This window comes from Chlorocebus sabaeus, chromosome 8 (genome assembly GCF_047675955.1).
Source record: "Chlorocebus sabaeus isolate Y175 chromosome 8, mChlSab1.0.hap1, whole genome shotgun sequence".
NCBI lineage: Eukaryota > Metazoa > Chordata > Mammalia > Primates > Cercopithecidae > Chlorocebus > Chlorocebus sabaeus.
The window spans coordinates 85451954-85473675 of NC_132911.1; the positions used below are offsets into that span (position 1 = coordinate 85451954).

The 21722-nt window shown below is 37.2% G+C and overlaps 1 pseudogene; it reads left to right on the forward strand.

Moving 5' to 3' along the window:
* Positions 1 to 708: 708 nt before the first annotated feature.
* On the forward strand, positions 709 to 789 carry LOC140712348 (U4 spliceosomal RNA; annotated as a pseudogene).
* Positions 790 to 21722: the final 20933 nt, after the last annotated feature.

Genomic DNA, 21722 nt, shown 5'->3' on the forward strand with positions numbered 1-21722 from the left:
CAACCAGAAGGAAAAGCAGTGTAAGGAGGCTGGCAGGGAGGCGGGGCGAGTGCATGGGCAGAAATAAGGAAAAAGCAACCTAGTGCTGAAAGTGTGCGGAAGGGTGGCGATCAGGGCGTGAGGTGTCAGTCTTTGGGGACAGGCGATCTTGTAGCTGCAGGTCATGCTAAGGAGTTTGTCCCTCAGCAACAGGGAAGTCCTCAGATCTTGCCAGTGGGAAAATTTGTTTAGAAATCTGGTTAAAGTTTTTTTGTTCTTGTTTGTTTGTTTATTTGTTTTTTGAGATATTGTTCTGTCACCCAGGCTTGAGTACAGTGGTGTGATCTCAGATCACTGCAACCTCCACCTCCCAGGTTCAAACAATTCTCCTGCTTTAGCTTTCCCCAGTAGCTGGGACTTACAGGCACCTGCCACTACACCCAACTAATTTTTGTATTTTTGTAGAGCGGTGGTTTCACCATGTTGGCCAGACTGGTCTCGAATTCCCGACCTCAGATGATCCATCCGCCTGGGCCTCCCAAAGTGCTGGGATTACAGACGTGAACTACTGTGCCTGGCATGGTTAAAGTTTTAAGTTTTAACAAGGTGATTTCTAGTTGCAGAGTGGCTTAGTTTAAGGAGCAACTGGCAATTGTGACTAGGAAACCAAATTAGAAGCCTACTGAAATCATCTCCAAAAAAAAAAAAAAAAAAAAAAAAGAGAGAGAAAGCTTTGTGCAGTGGCAGAACATAGCCAATGAAGTTTATCTGAGGTGCAATTATTGCTAATTGAAAAAGAAATATGAAGACAGGGAGAATTAGGATGGGGATGAAGCAGGCACCAGAAGTTAAAGCAAGTTGACTAGGATCACACACAGAGGCTTCTTGACTTGCAATCCTGTGATTTTTTTCATACTCCCCTCTCTTTATTACTGCATCATAATTTACTATCATTTTCTGTTTTTAAATAATATATGTCCTCTTATCTCCCACACCCACATGACTGTTAGTAGTCTCCCTTCTCTGAAATACCACTGCCCTAATCACATTCTAAGTTGCAACATTTGTAAACCAGTTTGAGATAGGATTTGCTTCCCTTCTTTGAATCCAGCTTTGGATAGGTAGCTGCTTATCTCTCTGCATGAGATAAATATACACACACACACACACACACACACACACACACACATATATATATATTAAGTGGGGTGCTCAAGCCAGATACATTCTTCCTGGACTCACATTTTTGCAGAACTTTCCAAATTCTTGGGCAATGATGGCAGACCTCCATTTTTCAGCTGTGAAAGAAATTTTGAAAACTAGGAAAACAGGTAACGAATACCAGTGATGAGATAAATCAAATATTTGTCAATTTATCAGGATTATTCTTAATATAGGAATATGGCACAGGATATTCCCTGGTTATCTATAATATCAAAGCACCGTCTCCCAAATGAGGTTCCCACATTTGGTGACCATATGAGGGTCTTATAAAAAAAAAGAAATTGCAGGCCCCAGCCCATCTACTGAGTCAGACTCTGGAGGGTTTTAGCTCAAAATCTACATGTTTAAAAAACTCTGTAGGTGATTCCTATGCAGTAAACTTATTTTTTAAAATCACTGAACTAAAGAATTAGTCACCTAATTTAACCTCTCCAGATAGTTTGTCCTTAAAATATATTTTAATCTGCAAAATGAGATAATAAAACCTTACCTCCTTAGAATCAAGAGGCTAGATCTGATGATCTCTTCCTGTATCTCAAGGTTCTAAAACCTGCCATTCAATTATTTATTTTTCTCATCAGTCATTACTGATGGTTCATTTCTGTTTCTGTGTTTACACCATCCCCTTCACCCAAATTCCCCTGTAAAATCTCTTCTCTCATGTAAGATCCATCACCTCTGTGTAATTGTCTTCAAGTGAGTTTACTCAGAGAGTAAACTCTCTCTTCCCCAAACCTTGAAGCATTTTTGATCCCAACACTGATTTGGTCCAAGGCAGCAATTGCTTTGTGGTGACAATCTTTGTTAAGTCCTTGTTATGACTGCCATCGTGAGAGCAAGGACTGTCTTTGTTGATGACTGTGATGTTGACCATACTAGGTAAACTATCATTGCAAACAATTTTGTGATCATTTTAATGTGTATGGTCAATCAATGTGAATCAGATCCTCTGAAAAGCCTAATATGCACAGACTTCAAGCTTAGTTTCTGATAGATTTTCAACTCATAGGAGTTTGGCTTTCATTAGCTACATGCAGTTTAATCTCCAGTGTCTAGCTCTCTATACTCTTTAATTAAAAAAAAAAAAAAAAAAGTATAGGTCAGGTGCAGTGGCTCATGCCTGTAATCCCAGCACTTTGGGATGCCAAGGCAGGCAGATCACTTGAGGTCAGGAGTTCAAGACCAGCCTGGACAATATGATGAAACCATGACTCTATTAAAAATAAAAAAATAAAATAAATAAAATTAAAAAATTAGCCAGATGTGGTGGTGCATGCCTACAATCCCAGCTACTCAGGAGGCTGAGCAACAATAATCGCTTGAACTCAGGAGGCAGAGGTCGCAGTGAGCCAAGATCAAGACACTAAACTCCTCCAGCCTGGGGGACAGGGTAAGACTGTGTCAAAAAAAAAAAAAAAAAAAAAAAAAAAAGTATAAATTATTTCCTGGTTACAAAGAAATTTTAATTAAACTAAAAAAATACTAAGTTGAAATAACCAGTCTTTGCTTACTAGGGAAATAAATATGTTTAAAAGATATAATGTCAAGCATGAAAAGAAGGAGATAGCCAGCAAGACAGACCTTCTCAAGGTGCCCTGAAAATGGATGAAAATGGAGTAGATTTTATTTTTGACACTGAAACAGACAGCATTCAATTTACCCCCAAAAACAACACCTGTATTTACATCAGGGCTATTAATTAAATTATATCGGGAGTCTCTGGTCATGAGTTCCCTTGATGTACGATTGCAAGAAACAGCCCTTAGTCTTAACAAAGATGGTATGAGAAGATGCTTAAATATCAGCTTTAATGTCTCTAGGTTTTTTTTGTTTTTTGTTTTTTTTTTAAAGTAATCTGTTGTTCTCTTATTTTAAACTCAAACTCTTGGACCTTGAGGCATTAAGATTTGGAATTGGAAGAAGAAAAGTAAACTCCTGAATAGATAATTACATAGACAAATCCACTGGAGAATTTGAGTGATGTCAAACAGTTGCCCAGATTGGAGGACCAGCATTTTCAAAGTGAGCTCTGGTGTTTCTCTGGAAGTTCTCTACGCATTCAGGGAAAACAAATATGGCAAACAGAAAGAAATCCCATAAATCTTTCTCAAGGTTAATTGCTTTTCAGTGGTCCATCATTACCTTAACCTGACCCTTTTCCATGATTGCTCAAATGACTGAATATTAATTAAATTTGAACCTACAAATTATTATTTGATCCCATAATAGATTTTCTTGATCAGTTACCTGATACTATTTGGGTATTCTAGAGTGTGCTCTGTAGGAAAGGAAAGCAGGAAAGGGTGGGGACTAGGGAACAAATAAGGTGCTAAGAAAGCAATTGATACGAAAAATATTCTCTTGGCTATGATTTAACAAATAACTAGAAAAGGTTATATGCAGCAGCATTGTTCTCCTAGGGAGATTACTAGAATTCACCATCATAAAAGTATTGAAACCAAAAGTGTGGTGATGGTTAATCCATCAGAAAATAGCAAATATATTTAAAATAGTGAATCAATGCAGGGCAACATTGTGACTTTTATGGACACTTGCAATTTTTGCCTTCATAGATCCTTCCCACCATAATAATACCAATATTAAAAATGATTTTGTATGTAACTTTAAATATTTAAAATCTTGTTTCTCTGTTAAACTTGTGTGGGCCCTAAAACATTGTGTTTTTTGATATAAAAAAAATTAAAACATTATTTGACCCTAAAAGTTTATTTTTTTTCTTTTAGTTTTGAAAGAAAGTAAGATTTTCATGGATTCCTAAAAGTGTCACCGGCCATGTGCCCTGTGCTACTGTGCCTAGTGGATAAGTTGGTCCTGCATCAATGAAGTGGAGACCATAATTGGTTTGAGGTAAAATAAGTCTTTTCCATTCTGAACTCCTGTTTTGTCAGATGATACCTGGTACCAAAACCACCTCCAGGCTAGATGCTCAGTGGTACAGTTAAAATCAAGAGAAATTTGGAATAATATCTTCTCTATAAACCTGCATCTCTTACAGGATTAGTCTTCCTAACTGACAGAAAATCCCAGATTTATTTTTTGGCTTTCAAGTAATGACCTGAACTGGGAAATTGTATTTATAGCACTAGACTAAGACTGTTTTCCAATGTCCGCTGACTCAGCTAGCTTGTGTGATGTTCTTGTGATATTTGACCAACAATTATATTACTCACTGGTATTAGAGACCTGTTAACATTTTCAAAGATTGTCATTAACTAGTCAAATTGAATGACTAAAGTAAGGATTGATTGAAGGTAATGATGGTGATGACCGCAATGAAAACTATACTCATCGTGATTTTTAAAATACATGTTTATTCATTCAAGAAAAGAATACAGGTACGTGAATTTTAGTTCTTTTCTCCTCTAGATCAATATACCTGACTCTGCTTGTTGTTTAATAGTGTTATTTCTATCTCCCAAAGAACGAAAAATAAAATATGTTTTCTTAAAATTTCAAAATACATTGACTTAACAATAATAAAATTGAATTAAAATGTCAAGAAGAATATACTATAAAGAGCACTGGAAATCTATAGGTTTTGGCCTTTCTTCTGCCACTTAAACTGCATTTGGTAAATGATATGCCTTTTCTGGATTAAGGAAATTGAGACCGATGGGAGAATTCTGAAGGCCTCTTCTGATGCTAAAATTGTGTAAAAAATATGAAAGGCTTATCCCTAATTAATGAAAGTATTTATTTCACCATTGCACTTATACATATCTATCTGGATTGCAAAACCCTTTTGAAAATCCTGGTCCTTAGGCTGTAATCCATGTCTTCAGAGGTTCTGGTTTTTTAACAGGCACCCTTGAGTTGGAAAACACGAATTAAATACTACAAAATGTATAAATGTTTCTATTTTGCAATAATTCTGGACTGTGTTTTAATTAACAAAGATCATGTTGAAGGAATTAGTTGCATTACAAGGCCAGGAGGAAAGCAAGGTACTTAACTATAGCAACAATGCAAAGGGCTAAAGGCATGAATAAAGTGAAACAATAAAGTCACAATACCTGGGCATAAAACTGCTTTTCAGAAATAGAATATAAATGCTAAAGTCAATTATAGATCAACAGAGTCAGAAATAAGAAGATTTCTGAAAAAATATTAAATCTTTCCTGTCTCAAAATTGTCTTTAAAAATTAATTTTGAGATAGGAAAGATGTTAATTTCATCAAATGGTTTGAGTTTGGAATATCTAACTCTCTATTCCTCTGTACCTCTTGTATTTTCTTTAGTGTTAAGAGGCAATATTTTTGACCTTGTACCACCATCATAATAATTACAGGTAATACTTAAATCATGCTTACTATGTACCAGGGAATTCACTAAGAGCTTTGTGTAGACTAAATAATTTAATCCTCACAACAACCTCATGAAGTAGGCACAATCATTATCCCAGTTTTACAGTAGGACAGCCTAAGGCACAGAAATATTTGGTAAATTGATCAAAGTGAAAAAGGTAGTAGAGCACCAGAGTCTTTACACATAAGCCCAAGTTAAGTATAGACCAAGTCATTGAGTATTTCCAGTGAGGGTTACATAATAATATCAGCATTCAATTATTCTTTCCCCTACTCTGAATACTTGCTAAACTCTATCAAAGTCTTAATTATCATCTTGTTAACTTCAAAATACTATGTAATTCATTTTAAATAGCTTTTTGGTATAATCCTATCATCACTAGCATGTGCCAGGCATCAAGAAAAGGGAGAAGGCGAGGAAGGGGAATAACAAATATACATTAAAATATGTTACCTGCTAATGCAATAAGACAAGAAAAGGAATAAAAGGTATATAGATTGAGAAGGAAGAAATAAAACTGTTTCTGTTTGCTGATGATACAATCATCTATGTAGAAAATCTAAAAGAATTAACAAAAAAAACCTTCTGGAACTAAAAAGTAATTATAGAAGGGTTGCAGGATGCAAAGTTAATACACAAAAGTCAATCGCTTTTCTATTTACCAACAATTAACAAGTGGAGTCTAAATTAGTCTCCACAATACCATTTACATCACCATCCCTAAAAATGAAACACTTAGACAGAAATCTAACAAAATATCTATAAGAACTATATGAGGGGAACTATAAGACTCTGATGAAAGAAATCAAGGGAAAACTAAATAAATAAAGAGATATTTCATGCTTATAATAGGAAACTCAATATTGTCAAGATGTCAGTTCATCCAATCTTGATTTTTAGATTCAATGAAATTTCAATCAAAATGCCAGCAAGTAATTTTGTAAATATTGACAACCTGATTCTAAAGTTTATATGGTGGTACAAAAGACCCAGAATACCCAACACAATATTGAAGGAGAAAAAGTTGGAGGATTGACATCAAGACATACTATAAAGTACAATAATCAAAGCAGTGCAGTACTGGTGAAAGAAAGCACAAGTAGATCAATGGAACATAATAGAAAGCTCAGAAATAGACCCACATAAATACAGTCAGCTGACCGTTGACAAAGGAGCAAAGGCAACACAGTAGAACAAAGAGTCTTTTCAGCAAATGGTGCTGAAAAAACTGGACATCTATATGCAAAAAAAGAACCTCATACCCTTCACAAAAATTAAGTCAAAGTGGATTACAGACCTAAATGTAAAATGCAAAAACTATAAAACTCCTAGAAGAAAACATAGGAGAAAAATCTAGCTGATCTTTGGTGTGGTGATGACTTTTTTGATATGAATCCAAAGGCACAATCCGTGAAAGAAATAATTGATAAGCTGGATTTCATTAAAATTAAAAACTGCTTGCTTTGCAGAAGATACTCTCCAAAGAATAAGAAGACAAGCCATAGACTGAGAGAAAATATTTGCAAACAATGTATCTGATAAAACACTGCTATTCAAAATGTACAAATAACTCCTAAAACTCAACAATGGGAAGATGAACAACTTGATTTAAAAATGGGCAAAATACCTGAACAGATACCTCACAAAAGAAGATAAACAGGTGACAAGCATATGAAAAGATGCTCCATATCATATGTTATCAGAGAATTCCAAAAAAAACAAGATACCACTACATGCCTATTAGAGTGAACAACATTCAGAACACTACAACACCAAATGCTAGTGAGGATGTGGGGATCAATAGGAACTCTCATTCATTGCCAGTGGGTACAAAATGGTACAGCCACTTTGGAAGGCAGTTTGGCAGCTTACTTCAAAACTGAACTTACTCTCCCAGTCATCGCCATATCAAGCAACTGCACCCCTTGTTATTTACTCAAAATAATTGAAAATGTATGTCCACAATAAAACCTGCACATAGATGTTTTTGCAGCTTCATTAATAATTTTGCTCTAATTTGGAAGCAACCAAGATGTCCTTTAGTAGGTAAATGGATAACCCATGGTACATGCAGACAATGGAATATTATTCAGTGATAAAAAGAAATGTGTTATCTAACTGTGAAAAATCATATAGAAAACTTAAAATGCATTTCTTTTTTTTTTTTTTGAGACGGAGTCTTGCTCTGTCGCCCAGGCTGGAGTGCAGTGGCCAGATCTCAGCTCACTGCAAGCCCCGCCTCCCGGGTTCACGCCATTCTCCTGCCTCAGCCTCCCGAGTAGCTGGGACTACAGGCGCCCACCACCTTGCCCGGCTAGTTTTTTGTAGTTTTTAGTAGAGACGGGAGACGGGGTTTCACCGGGTTAGCCAGGATGGTCTCGATCTCCTGACCTCGTGATCCGCCCGTCTCGGCCTCCCAAAGTGCTGAGATTACAGGCTTGAGCCACCGCGCCCAGCCACTTAAAATGCATTTCTAAGTAAAAGAAATCAATATGAAAGGCTACATACTGCACAATTCCAACTACATAATATCCTGGAACAAATTAAAAAGATCAGTGGTTGCTGGGAGTTAGCGGGAAGAAAGGAATGAATAGGCTGAGCACAGAGGATGTTTAGGGCAGTGAAACTATTCTGTATGATACTATAATGGTAGACAGTTATCATTGTACATTTGTCCAAACCCATATAATGTACAACACCAACAGTGAGCTCTAACATTACCAGGGGCTTTGGGTGATAGCAATGTGTCAGAGTAGGTTGATCAGCTGTAACAACTGCGTCGCTGTAGTGGGGGATGTTGATAATGGGAGAGGCTATGCATATGTAGAGATGGGGTAGATAAGAAATCACTGTATCTTCAACTCAATTTTGCTGCGAACTTAAAGCTGCTTTAAAAATAAAGTTTATTTTAAAAGTAAATAAATAATTATTTAGAAAATTTACTACAGTTGACTCATGCTGCCCCATTAATACATAGATCACAGTTCCCAGTGCAAATACCATCATTGCTTCTAAAGGATGAAAATACTGATGTGTGGGTTGATTAACATATGTTGATCCATGGGAGGCTGCATAGAAAACCTTGGCTAGGAGAAGCATTGTCAACGGCGTGTCTCTTTCTGAGCTCTGCCCATTCGTTCTAGGTGAGGACTCTGTATACTGCTCCTATCTCATAGCCCTACCAACATCCCTATGACTTCTGTCACAAGATGCCTTGCCCAGTGGCTCTCTCGAGGCCAAATGAAGCCTATTGTTTTGGAGAGTAAAAATCTCTTATTCACATTTGCTTTTATTCCTCTGGTAGACTATCCTGCCTTTGTTCCATAGAGATGATTTTATTAGCATTTCATTTGTGTATGTACTGTATTTTATTTGTGTATCTCTTGAATCTGAATATGTGTATCTCCTGAATTTGAATATCAGCCGAAAAGAAAACATAAGAACAAAGTGGAAAAGAAATTATCTGAGCAAAGATGCTTTATTTTAATAAAAAAAAGAGATTGTCTGTGCTCACAGAGTTGACAAATATTGACATATTTGTTATGATAACTTTAATTGTTTTATATTTGCATTCACCTGTGCTTAGATTGTTATTTTTTCATGAACAGTGTGAAAGAATGCACATTATCTATGGTAAAACAGAGTATCTGCAGCAATGGAATGGGCATAGCACACTTTTAGCTCCACAGAGCTCAGTCAGGTATTTGCATTTATGAATAGCCTGAAATCTTTAGAGTTTTGTAGGAGGGTAAAGAGGAGAGATACTGCCCTGATGGTGCAGTTATGTCAATAGCCTGTAGACCATAAGGCTACTTGCCCATAAGACCTTACAAAACTTAAACTCATCCAGTGTTAGGTGACAAATGGGCCTTAAGTAGTCCTTTTCCTAGTAGTATTTGGTTTCAAACGGAAACTCTTGAAGATAGAAACATTTTGAAGAGCCAAAGGGAAAATATGTCATTGGAGTTCTCCTGATAGGAGATCTCAGAGGAGAAGGGGAATGAAGAAAAGGTTTCATGATACCTCTCAAATTATTCCTCCTGGATTTGTACTAGTTTCTCCTATATGTGAGGCTAATACTTAATACATGGACCTTATTGTCTCTAGAGTCAATCTTTTTGAAAATAACTCACCATAATTTTACTCCCCCACTTCTTCAAAGACATTTTCTTCATTCATATATTTCACCTTTATGTCTAATAATTAAAGTCAGTATATACAAGATTTCATAGAATTTATGAAAATCTGAAAATGTATCTATCTAAACACAAACAAATCGATAATAAAAAGAGGACAGTCACTACTATATGTATGTTAGAATAGCTAAAATGAAAAAGACTGACCCAAATGTTGGCAAGGATGTGAAGAAACTGAAACTTTCATACACTGCTGGTGAGAATGTTAAATGGTATAACATTTGGAATATTGTTTGAAAATTTGGAATATTTGGAAAATTTGGAATATTGTTTGAAAATTTCTTTGCAATTAAGCATGCACTTACCATATGATCTAGGCATTCCATCCCTAGGTATTTATCCAAGTGAAATAAGCATCCAGGGAAAGGTCTATGTATGAATGTTTATAGCTGCTTTATTTGCAATAGCCAGAAACATAAAATAACCCTAAAATATACCAATAAGTGAATAGATAAACAAATTATGGTATATCTATACAAAGAAATACTACACAGAAATAAATGAAGATTGATACACATAATTATGATGAGTTTAAAAACCCAGAAAAAAAAGAGAAAACAGTATATGATTCCATTTACATGAAACTCTAGAAAATGAAAACTAATCTATAGTGAAAGGGAGGAGATCATCAGTGATTACCTTCAGATGGGGTGGGGCAAAGACGGGGGAATGGAATGGAGAGTGACACCAAGGGGCAGGAGGGCAGGAGGAAACTTTTGGGAGTAATGGATATGCTCATTATCTTAATCGTGGTGATAGTTTCACAGGTGTATGCATAGATCACAATATCAAAGTGTATAATTTAAATATGTGTAGTTTGTTCTGTGTCAAATATATCTCAAAGTTATTTAACAAAGAAACTGGTCAATTTAAAATTCGACTGAGAAAAACATGGGACAATAGACATCTAGATAAAAGAAGAGACAGAGAAATGAAACCTTGAACATTAAATGTATGAAAGCCTTTAGATAAATCTTTCTATAATAAATGATAGAGATAGTAGGTAGAAATAAAGCAGTAGATGTAGTATCTTTCAGGAAGTGTTCAAAGGCAAGTCTACTTGTACAACTAGGTAGAGATAAACAAGGGGAGGAAAAGGCAAGAAAACCAATGCCTCTGACAATCTAGTAAGCCTCTGCCCACAAAGAACATAAATCTAAAACAACTGGAAAATCAGAGAGATGGGAAGATTTAAAAATTATGTAATAAAAGAAAATTGATCAGATATCGAATTTATATTAGGAAAAAAGAATCAGTTTTAAAGGTGGCCCTTAAACTGTACTACACAGCACCACCTTGAGGAAAACAATAGAAAATACTATTTCTTGTTTAACAGAGCCTATTTGATTCACTGATTTATTCATTCAGTATTTATTAAAACTTAGCATTTCTAGGTATAACAGACACTGCTCTGGATGCTTGGGACAACAAGAAAGCATAAATGAAAGCAACAACCAAAAATGCCTGCCCTCTTAGAGCTTACTTGTCACGAAAAGCAGCTTTGTCTTTAAGTAATTGATGGTTGTCTGTAAATTCATTTTACAAACTTTTTAAAAAAATGCAGTAAGAATTTAAAGGAAGACTTTTGTATCACAAACAAAAAAGACTATTGTGATTTTTCTTTTTAAATGAGTTTTCATAGAAAGGGTTTGCATAAATCAGAGTTTATTTGTAACACTCCCTAGTCAACTCCAAGATTTCTCAAAAAACAAAAACAAACAAACAAAAGCAATGTAGTGGATGCCACCTTGTGCTCCTTTATCCCCTGTCCAAGATGAGGCACACATAAGCCCAGCTGCCAGGAGTGCAGTCTTCATAAGGCTGACAGCTGTGCCCACATCCTGGAATGATTATACCTTCATATCACACAGCCGTTGGGTCGTGGTTGCCCCTCCCTCTGGGAATGTATTTAAACTCCCTCTGGGAATGTATTTAAAAAGAGCAAGGGAGCTCCTTTTAGCCAAAGGATTTCTCAGTCTTCATTTCTGTCTGTGCTTCAGCCTGGATAGATACTATTGCTGTCTTTTCAAGTTCACTAATCTTTTCTTCTCTAGTTTCTAATCTGTTCTTAATCCTATCCAGCAAATGTTCATTTCAGTTATAGTATATTTTTATTTCTAGGACTTTTATCTTTCATTTGTCTTTTCATTATGTTCAAATTCATTAAATCCCTCAGCATTTGAGCATATTTATATGTTTTAGTCTGTGTCTGCTAATTTCATCATCTCTGTCATTTCTGGGTCTATTTCTCTTAAGAGATTTTTATTTCTGATTGTAGATCTCATTCTCCTGCTTCTTGTCCTGTATAATAATTTTTGACTGGATGCCTGGATATTGTGACTGTAATATTATTGAGTGCCTGAATTTTGTTGTCTTCCTTTAAATAGCATTGGTCTTTGTGCTGACAGGAATCTAAGTTATTTGCAGATAAGCTTCTCTTTCCAATGCTTGTTTTAAGCTTTGTTAAGGTGGGTCTAGTGTAGCTTTTACTCAAAGATAGTTCAGTCCTAGTACAAAGACAGTACATTTCTGGGGTCTCTTCTGAATGCCCCAGTTGAGTACTGACCATCTCCATTCTAGCCACAGATTCAACAACTCTCTGCCCTGTATAAGCCCCAGGAATCGCTCAGTTGACAGCCTTCTGGTCATTCTTTCTGTGACTTCATTGAAGTTTTACTCTATGCATGCACAACTAAGGATTTCACCAAGAATAAAGAAGACTCTCTACACTTATTTCTAGAGGTCTTTATTCCACAGATTTTCTCTTCCTCTCCAGAATCTCTTCTTTCAATATCTCTCCTCACTTCAGTGAGGCCACTGTTCTCTTCTGGTGACCCTGCTGCCTGCATGGTCATTGGGGATATGCCCCAAGGCAGAAAGCTGGGAGGATGGTGGAGGTACACCTCCAATGTTGCACTTTCCTAAGGCATCATGATATTCCTGCATTTCCTGTTCTCCAATATCTGAAAATAGCTTCTTCATATATTTTGTTCAGTATTCTAGCCACTTAGGGGATGAGGGTAAGTCGAATCCTTGTAACTATATCATGGTTAGAATCCAGTCCCAACATTCCTCTTTATCTCATCTATGCATGCAGTGTAGCATTAATACAAGCTCATTTCAGTAATGCACATCTTCCATTTTATAACATTGTTCTTTAAGAAAATGTCCTTGAGGTTCTAATGTGGGGAGGTCGTAAAGAACAAAGCTTTTTCCCCTTGTCAGTCCTAAAGTAGTGGGAAAGGAAGCAGGTGCTGGAACCTCTAGAGAATTGAAAATGGGTATGGCTATAACCCTCAATGCCACAATATGCCAACTCTCTACACTTCTATATTTGTATAGGATTTGGAAATCTTAGGTCAGTAACTGTCTAGGAGAAAAAACAACAACAAAAACAAAACAAAGAGCAGTATCACAAGGGAAGAAAGTAGCTAGAATCTAGACTCAAAATGATGCAGACTTGAACTGTTCTAAGTTAGCCAAATGTTTCCAAGTAGTGGCCTTCTAGGATTTTATTATTTTGAAACACATTTTAGACTCCCCTCAAGAGAACAGACAAAGGTTGCCAAGTGTTAGATGTAGTACCTTGCATGTAAGAACTTCTGTGTTCCACATTTGATAAACTTGTGCTTGGTGTTCAAAGGTCACCAAACCACCACTACCAAAAATCAGGCAAAAAAGGAGGTGTAATACTTCATTGTAGGCATTGAAATAATATTTATAGAATTCTTGAGGCCAGCTTATATTTTATCCCCTCCCCGGCCTTCAATATCTACAAGAGGTAAATGATTAGGAAGTTACCCAAATAGAGTAGATCATCCAATCATGGACGAGATTGCTACAAGAGCTTAGCTTTGGAATGCATTTTTATAAGAAGAGTAGCTTTCTAGTTACAAACTAATTCAAGTGAAATTTTTAAAGCGAATAGAAATAATCCTGGCTTTCACCATAATCCTAGAAATAATGCCAAAAGCTTTCCTTTTTTTGTTTTTTTCCAAAGTCCTTTGTCCAACTACAGTGTTCCTTAGTGACAGGGAGCAAAGCCTTTACAGTGAGACAGACTGCAATCCTGGAAGTACTATAAGCATCATTACTTAACTTCTCTGAGACATAAATTTCTTAATTATGAAATAACCATGGTTTTTATCTACCAAATTGTGTTTTACTGAAAATTTTAAAAATATCATAAGTGACCTGGTACATTGTTTGACACATTGTAGGCATTTTATACCAGTCAGAAAAGTAAAAATCACACATCAGAGATTTTAAAACAAGGAAGCGTTGAAGCTGGTATTGGAGAACTAAAAAAATAACACAGAGGTAACACGGAGTAATAGCGGAACTCAACTACTACCCACATGGCAGCAGGAGCAAAAGAAAGGGATGGAGTTTTAGAAGGTAAAAGTTTGGAGGAGGGGTCCCATAAAGCTGGGACTCAGACTTTGGAGGAAAGAGCAGGTGCCTGAGCTGGTGCGGGTACTCCTAAAGGTACACCAAGAGCTGATTTCATCCATTTCTCTTCTCTCAGGAATCACTGTTCTTTTTGGGTGATATCCTTTGTCTTGAAAACAATTTTCATATAATTTGTCCATTTTTTTTTGTTGTTTCAGGTGGAAGGATAAATCTGGCCCCTTTCACTCCAGGTTGGCTAGAAAGGGAAGTCTCATGTTTTCTAAGCAAACAGGTTAGTCACTTTTTAAGGATGAGTTCAATAGGTTCTGTCTCATGTTGTTTAGTTTTTCAGCGCACTTATAAAATCAGGCAATTGCTTTGGCATTGTTTAGATATAATGCCCTATAATGACATGCAGCTTTCTAGGATCTAAGACCAAAAACTTTTAAATCACTCTTAACTCTCTCCTGCTTTCAAATCCAATCCATCAATACGTTCTGTAGCTCTAACTTAGAAAGTCTTACTACTTCTCATTCTCCCCACTCTCATCCCCACTGCAAGGCACCATCAGCACATGCCTAGAATATTGTTAAGAATTCCTAATTGACTTCCTTCTGAGTTTTTGAACCCAACAACCATGATTCCTTTAAACTGTACATCAAATTGTACCACTCCTCCTTCCAGTAGCCCCCATTTCTCTCAGAGTAAAAGCCAAAGTTCTTGCAGTGGCCTATGAGGCACAACATAATCTGTCTCTACCATTATCTCTCTGCATTCATCTCATGCTACTCTCTCCCTTGCTCTGTCTACTCCTGCCACACTTACTGTCTTGCTTGTCTTCAATCATAGCATGCTGCTACCTTAGGGCATTTATACAGTCTCTTCCCTCTGCCTAGAATGCCCTTCCCTGAGTTATACGCCTAACTCATTTCCTATCTGCCTTCATAGTTTTACTCGTGTCATATTTTCTGCTTCCATCAGCATGACCTCAACAATCTTTCTTTAGGCTGCCAGCAGCAGTAGGTTATAGTTGCTGCAATTAATTTCAGTTCACAATTTTTTATTGTCTCTGAGCCAACCTCATGGCATTACCTCAGAGAAACCAGCACAGACCATCTGGAACCTTCTCCCTCTTCTCATACATCTCAGACCCAACCCCATGGTTTCCCTTCAGTACCATAGGAGCAGTGTCAGGTCTGAATTTCAGCTCTCACTGGTCGCAGTGGCTTCTGCCTATAATCCCAGCACTTTGGGAGGCTGAGGTGGGAAGATCATTTGAAAGCCAGGTGATCAAGAACAGCCTGGGCAACACAGAGAGACCCCGTCTCCACACACACACACACACACACACACACACACACACACACACACACACTATCTCTCTCTCTCTTAAGTGTCACCTGCTTCCTGAAGTTGCTACTTGTGTGAAATCTTAGTGTTCTTTTTATGCCATTTAAGCTTTTTATACCTGTTAACAAATCTTCACATTAAATTCTCCCTGTTATTACATAATATAACTAGTGTGGTTTCTAAGTCCTGACTGAACCCAGAGCAATATAGAAATTAGTACTAGGAGTAAGTTTTTAAAGATAATGTCTGAGTGCGTTCTCTGTTGCTTATAACAAAACACCTGAAACTGGGTAATTTATAAGGAAAAGGAATTTTTTGTTTTCAGTTTTTTTAATTGATACATAACTATACATATTTATGGGGTACATGTGATATTTTGATCCATGCATATATATAATGTGTAATGATCAAATCAAGGTATTTAGGATATCTGTCACCTCAAATACTTTACCGTGTCTTTGTGTTGAGAACATTCAAATTCTTCTTTTCTAGCTATTTTGAAATACACAATAAATGATTGTTAACTATTGTCACTGTACTGTGCTATCAAACACTAGAAGTTATTTCTTCTATATAACTGCATTTTTATACCCATTAATCAATCTCTCTTCATCACCCCTACCCGCTTCTCAGCCTCTAGTAACTATCATTCTACTCTCTACCTCCATGAGATAAATGTTTTTATCTCCCACATATGAGAACATGTGATATTTGTCTTTCTGTGCCTGGCTTATTTCAACCTACATAATGACTTCCAGTTCCATCCATGTTGCTGCAAATGACCAGATTTTATTTTTTTATATAGCTGAACAGTATTCCAATGTGCATCTATACTGCATTTTCTTTATCCACTCATCCATTGATGGACACTTAGGCTGATTCCATATCTTGACTATTTTGAATAGTGCTACAATAAACCTGGGCATCCAGGTATCTTTTTGATATATTGACTTCTTTTTTATTGAATATATACTCAGCAGTGAGATTACTGAAATATATAGATCTATTTTTAGATCTAATTTTTAGGAACCTCCATATTATTTTTCACTGTTGCTGTACTAATTTCCATTCCCACCAGCAGTGCGTTAGCATTCCCCTTTCTCTACATCCTCACCAGCACCTGCTATTTTTTGTCTTTTTGATAACATACATTTTAACTGGGATAAAATTATATCTCATTGTGGTTTGGATTTGCATTCCATAATAACTAGTGATGCTGAGCATTTTTGCATGTGCCTGTTGGCCATTTGTATGTCTTCTTTTGAGAGATGTCTATTCAGATGGTTTGCCCATTTTTAATCAGATTATTTGCTTTTTTCTGTAGAGCTGTTTGAGTTCCATAGATATGTTGTTTATTAATCCCTTGATGGATGAACAGTTTGCAAATATTTTCTCCTATTCTGTAGGTTGTCTCTTCACTCTGTTGATTGCTTCCTTTGCTACGCAGAAGCTTTTTGGCTTGATGTGATTTCATTTGTCTAATTCTGTATTTGTTGCCTGTGCTTTTATGGTCTTACCCAAAAAATCTTTGCCCAGGCCAATTCATTTCTCCAATACTTTCTTCTAGTAGTTTTGTAGTGTCAGGCCTTACATTTAAGGCTTTAATCCTTTTTGACTTGATTTTTGTATTTGGTGAAAGAAAAGGGTCTTGTTTTTGATTTCTACATATGGATATACAGTTTTCTCAGTATCATTTATTGAAAATACTATCCTTTCTCCACTGAATATCCTTGATGCCATTATCAAAAGTCAGTTGACTATAAATACATGGATTTATTTGTGGGTTCTCCATTCTGTTCCATTGGTTTATGTGTCTGTTTTTGAGTTACTATAACCTTGTAGCATGTTTTGAAGTCAAATAGTGTGATGACTCTAGCTTTGTCCTTTTCTTTTTGCTCAAGATTGCTTTGGCTATTCAAGATCTTCTGTGGTTCTTACAGTTATGGAGTCTGGGAAGTCCAGGGTTATGGGATCGCATATGGCAAGAGCCTTCTTGCTGGTAGGTACTCTCTGCAGAGTTCTGAGGCAGTGCAGGACATCACATTGTGAGGGGACTGAGCATGCTAACTCAGGTCTCTCATACTCTTCTTACAAAGCTACTGTAATTCAGTCATTCATTAATTCATTGATCCATAAATGGACTAATCTATTCTTGAGGGCAGAACCTTCATGGCCTAATCTCCTCTTAAATGTCCCACCTCTGAATACTGCTACATTGGGGATTAAGTTTTAACATGAATGTTAGTGGGGACAAACTTTCAAACCATAGCAGATGAGATATATGGTTTAAGCTGGTTGCATCCTTGGTCTTCAAAGTAGGGTTGAGCTCCTTGCTAATAGAAAATGAAGTGGTAATGGCATCAGTTAGCCTAATTATTATCTGTATTGATTTTGATTAACTGTGTATCTTGATGGCTGTAACACTTGTCCATGAAGCAAGAATGTAGTGGAATAACTTCTTTTGAATGCTGTGGAGTGCTTATCCAAAGAAAATGACAAACTCATATCATTATACCCTCAGTTTAAGTCATGTTCAGAGAACTAAAAAGCATCTGCAAGGGCCTAAAATTAATATTTTTATAATGGCAGAGCTGACTTTGCTGACAATGAGATGCAAAATTTAGTTGTGTGGGGTAGAGTTACAATGTAAGTTGAATTCACGTCTTTACTAAGTTTCTCACTTGAAAACTAGGGCTTTCACTGGGAAAGAATGATGCTTGAAATGGGGACATCCGGGTGATCACAGAAGAAGCTGAAAATCTGGAGCTCTAGAATCACTCTGAGTCTCTCTTGACAGTAGAAGCAAACTGCCTTTCAGTGTCTGAAAAGACTGACTCTTTTTACTTGATGGTGTTATCTGGAGCAGTTGCCTTACAAGAAGGTGCCTCTCTCCCTAGGACTCACTGCAACCATACATGGTTGCCACTACAACCAAAATTAGATAAGATCTCCCCATGTTCCAGGAGGACAAGGGTGAGGTTTGACCCTGGAGGAAACATTATACTCTAAAAGAATTTAAAGGTGTTCATTTATATTGACAGAGACCTGGCATATGGATATACAGTTTTCTCAGCACCATTTATTGAAAATACTATCCTTTCTGCACTGAATATTCTTGATGCCATTATCAGAAGTCAGTTGACTATAAATACATGGATTTATTTGTGGGTTCTCCATTCTGTTCCATTGGTTTATGTGTCTGTTTTTGAGTTACTATAACCGTGTAGCATGTTTTGAAGTCAAATAGTGTGATGACTCTAGCTTTGTCCTTTTCTTTTTGCTCAAGATTGCTTTGGTTATTCAAGATCTTCTGTGGTTCTTACAGTTGTGGAGTCTGGGAAGTCCAGGGTTATGGGATCGCATATGGCAAGAGCCTTCTTTCTAGTGGGTACTCTCTGCAGAGTTCTGAGGCAGTGCAGGGCATCACATTGTGAGGGGACCGAGAGGAGTGGATTCTAAGGATATTAAACCAAGGAGAACGAACTACAACACTTGATCAGTCCAGCTTTATTCATATGAATTCATTTACCAGACACTCTTCATTTAATTGTTAGCTTGTGCAGCTAGCAATTTATTCTAACAATTTATCTCTAACAATGTAGTTGGTTAATTGACTTGGTTAATTGAAACTTGGGCTCAACAGCAGATTGATATTTAATGAGACTGAGATTGTAGAATTTCCTTGGTCTGACATAGAGAAGGAATCCAAAATCTTAAGGAAATTAGAATTTGGGAACAGTCTATCATATGCTAGGCCCAGAAGATACTTCCTTCACTAAAGTATGAGAAATAGGTGAGAGGAGCATGAGTGTCTTTAAGGAGCTCTGTGGTAACTGTTGTTGTAGATGGGATACCATGGTGGGAGGTGCCACTGCAACACAATTAATCAACATTTGGTTGTCTTCTTCTTCATCTTCTTTTGCGTGTGTGTGTGTGTGAGAGAGAGAGAGAGTTCTGCTTTTGCCACCTAGGCTGGAGTGCAATGGTGCAATCTCGGCTCACTGTATCCTCTGCCTCCCAAGTTCAAGCGATTCTCCTGTCTCAACCTCCCAAGTAGCTGGGATTACAGGCGTGTGTCACCATGCCTTGCTAATTTTTGTATTTTCAGTAGAGACAGAGTTTCACCATGTTGGTCAGGCTGGTGTCGAACTCCTGACCTCCAGTGATCTGCCCACGTTGGCCTCCTAAAGTGCTAGGATTACAGGCGTGAGTCACTGCACCCAGTCTTTTTCTGTTTCTTAAATCTTCAGCTCCAAAAAGTAATCTTTCTGATTAGTTCAGGGCATAAGAGTTCATGTAGGGTGGATTTCTCAGACTTTACAAGTTCAGGTTAGTGGTTTTAACAATGCGTTTATTTATCATATTCATTATTACATAAAAAGACTCTAAAAGAAACTCTAATAATTATTTTCTTGATTTCTGGAGATGTATTCTGGCATGCTTCTCCAGAAATTAAGACGTATTTTGAAGTCTGGCCTTGGTATTAATTAGCTGAGGAACTTTAAGGAAACCATTTAACCTATCTGAGTCTCAGTTTAATCTCAAAGAGAAAATGAAGTTATACATAGAATATTTAAACATAATGCCTGGCACTTAGCAAGACTCAACAAACAGCTGTTATCATTGTTATTATTTCATTTTCCCTCTCAGGTTGTCAATTTACTTATTCAAATAATTATTTTCCCAAACGTATAGATAGGAAATACTCAACATTAACTCTACTGTTTAAATAAACCTAAATGCCTTCTCTTTCTTTATTCGGTGTTTTCAAAATTTCTGTTCTAGCAATATTTTGGCTACATCTGAATCAAATAATACGATTTTGTTTAAAACCCCAAACTTTTCCCAGCTTAAAAAGAACAGGTTATGTCTCACTAGGAATAACTCCATATTCCTTAAATATCTTGACTGATGATTACTGACTTGAGCTGAATTAATGCAAACTGCATTGAGGCTGTGGCCCAGAAAGAGAGATGTCATGTAAAGGAGTGATAGGAGTCCATTTGTGCTGATATGTCTGCTGCCCTATTGCTAGTTCTCTTTCATCCTGGGCAAGGCAATTATTCACCAAGAAAGTGGTTTTAGATCTTTCTCTCCAAGTAGAAACATCTGTTTTATGGCCAGGTGTATGGCTCACGCCTATAATCCCAGCACTTTGGGAGGCCGTGGTGGGTGGATTGCTTGAGGTCAGGAGTTCCAGACCAGCCTGACCAACATGGCAAAATCCTGTCTCTACTAAAAATACAAAAATAGTCAGGTGTGGTGGTGTGTACCTGTAATCCCAGCTACTCGGGAGGCTGAGGCAGGAGAATCGCTTGAACCTGGGAGGCGGAGGTTGCGGAAAGCCAAGATTGCACCATTGCTCTCCAGCCTGGACAACAGAGCAAGATTCTATCTAAAAAAAAAAAGAAAAAGAAAAGAAAAGAAACATTTGTTGTATAATCTGTTGCTTATACATTCCTGGAGATTAGTGCGCCCATGTGATATCTTTCCAATATATCACTTCTCTGTGGAGTTGATCAAGAGCAGCAAGTATGACTTAATTCTCCTTCTATCCCCAGCTCTCATGCAGTGCCTGGTGCACAGTAGATGTGCAGCAAACCCTGAGTTACAACATCACTTTGGAGCCGTGGTATGTCTTGTTTGATTTGGTTTATTTAGATCAGTTTTCCAACCATCCCTGAGAGACATGCACTTCAATCAACCACAGTGAATGACTTTCTACTTTAATGATTCTCAACTGCAGAAAGGAAATGAGAAGACAGAAGGCATGCTGCTCATCTCTCCTGGGAATGTGCAGTTGCTGTTGTATTTTTGTGGGTTGTTTTTTCAGTTGAGTACTCAAATGTCCCTAGATTTTATCAGATTGTTGACAAATGAAATCATATTAACATCTACATCCAATGTCATGCTCCTATTCATGAAAAACTCTAGCCCTTGCAAAGTCCATTCTTCTCCCAGCCCCTGGACCCCAAGTGTTCCTGAGAGTCATCCGAGATGTCTTTCCTGGGTTCTCCTGGTATCTCCTAACTATCCCTTCATCACAGGCCTTCTTGCATTGGTTCTTATTGCCTACAAGAGTATCTTCATGACCACAGCAGGTAAGAAACCCTAATGCCAAAGCCAGGAGCACTGTTTTTCAAAGTTCCCATAGCTACTGACTCTGGAGGTATCAGAGCAGTGCTGGGCTCCTTTCCAATAGGGAACTACTTCTCCTCTGTCTTCGCAGCAAGCTGTTACCTAGGCCTGCAATAG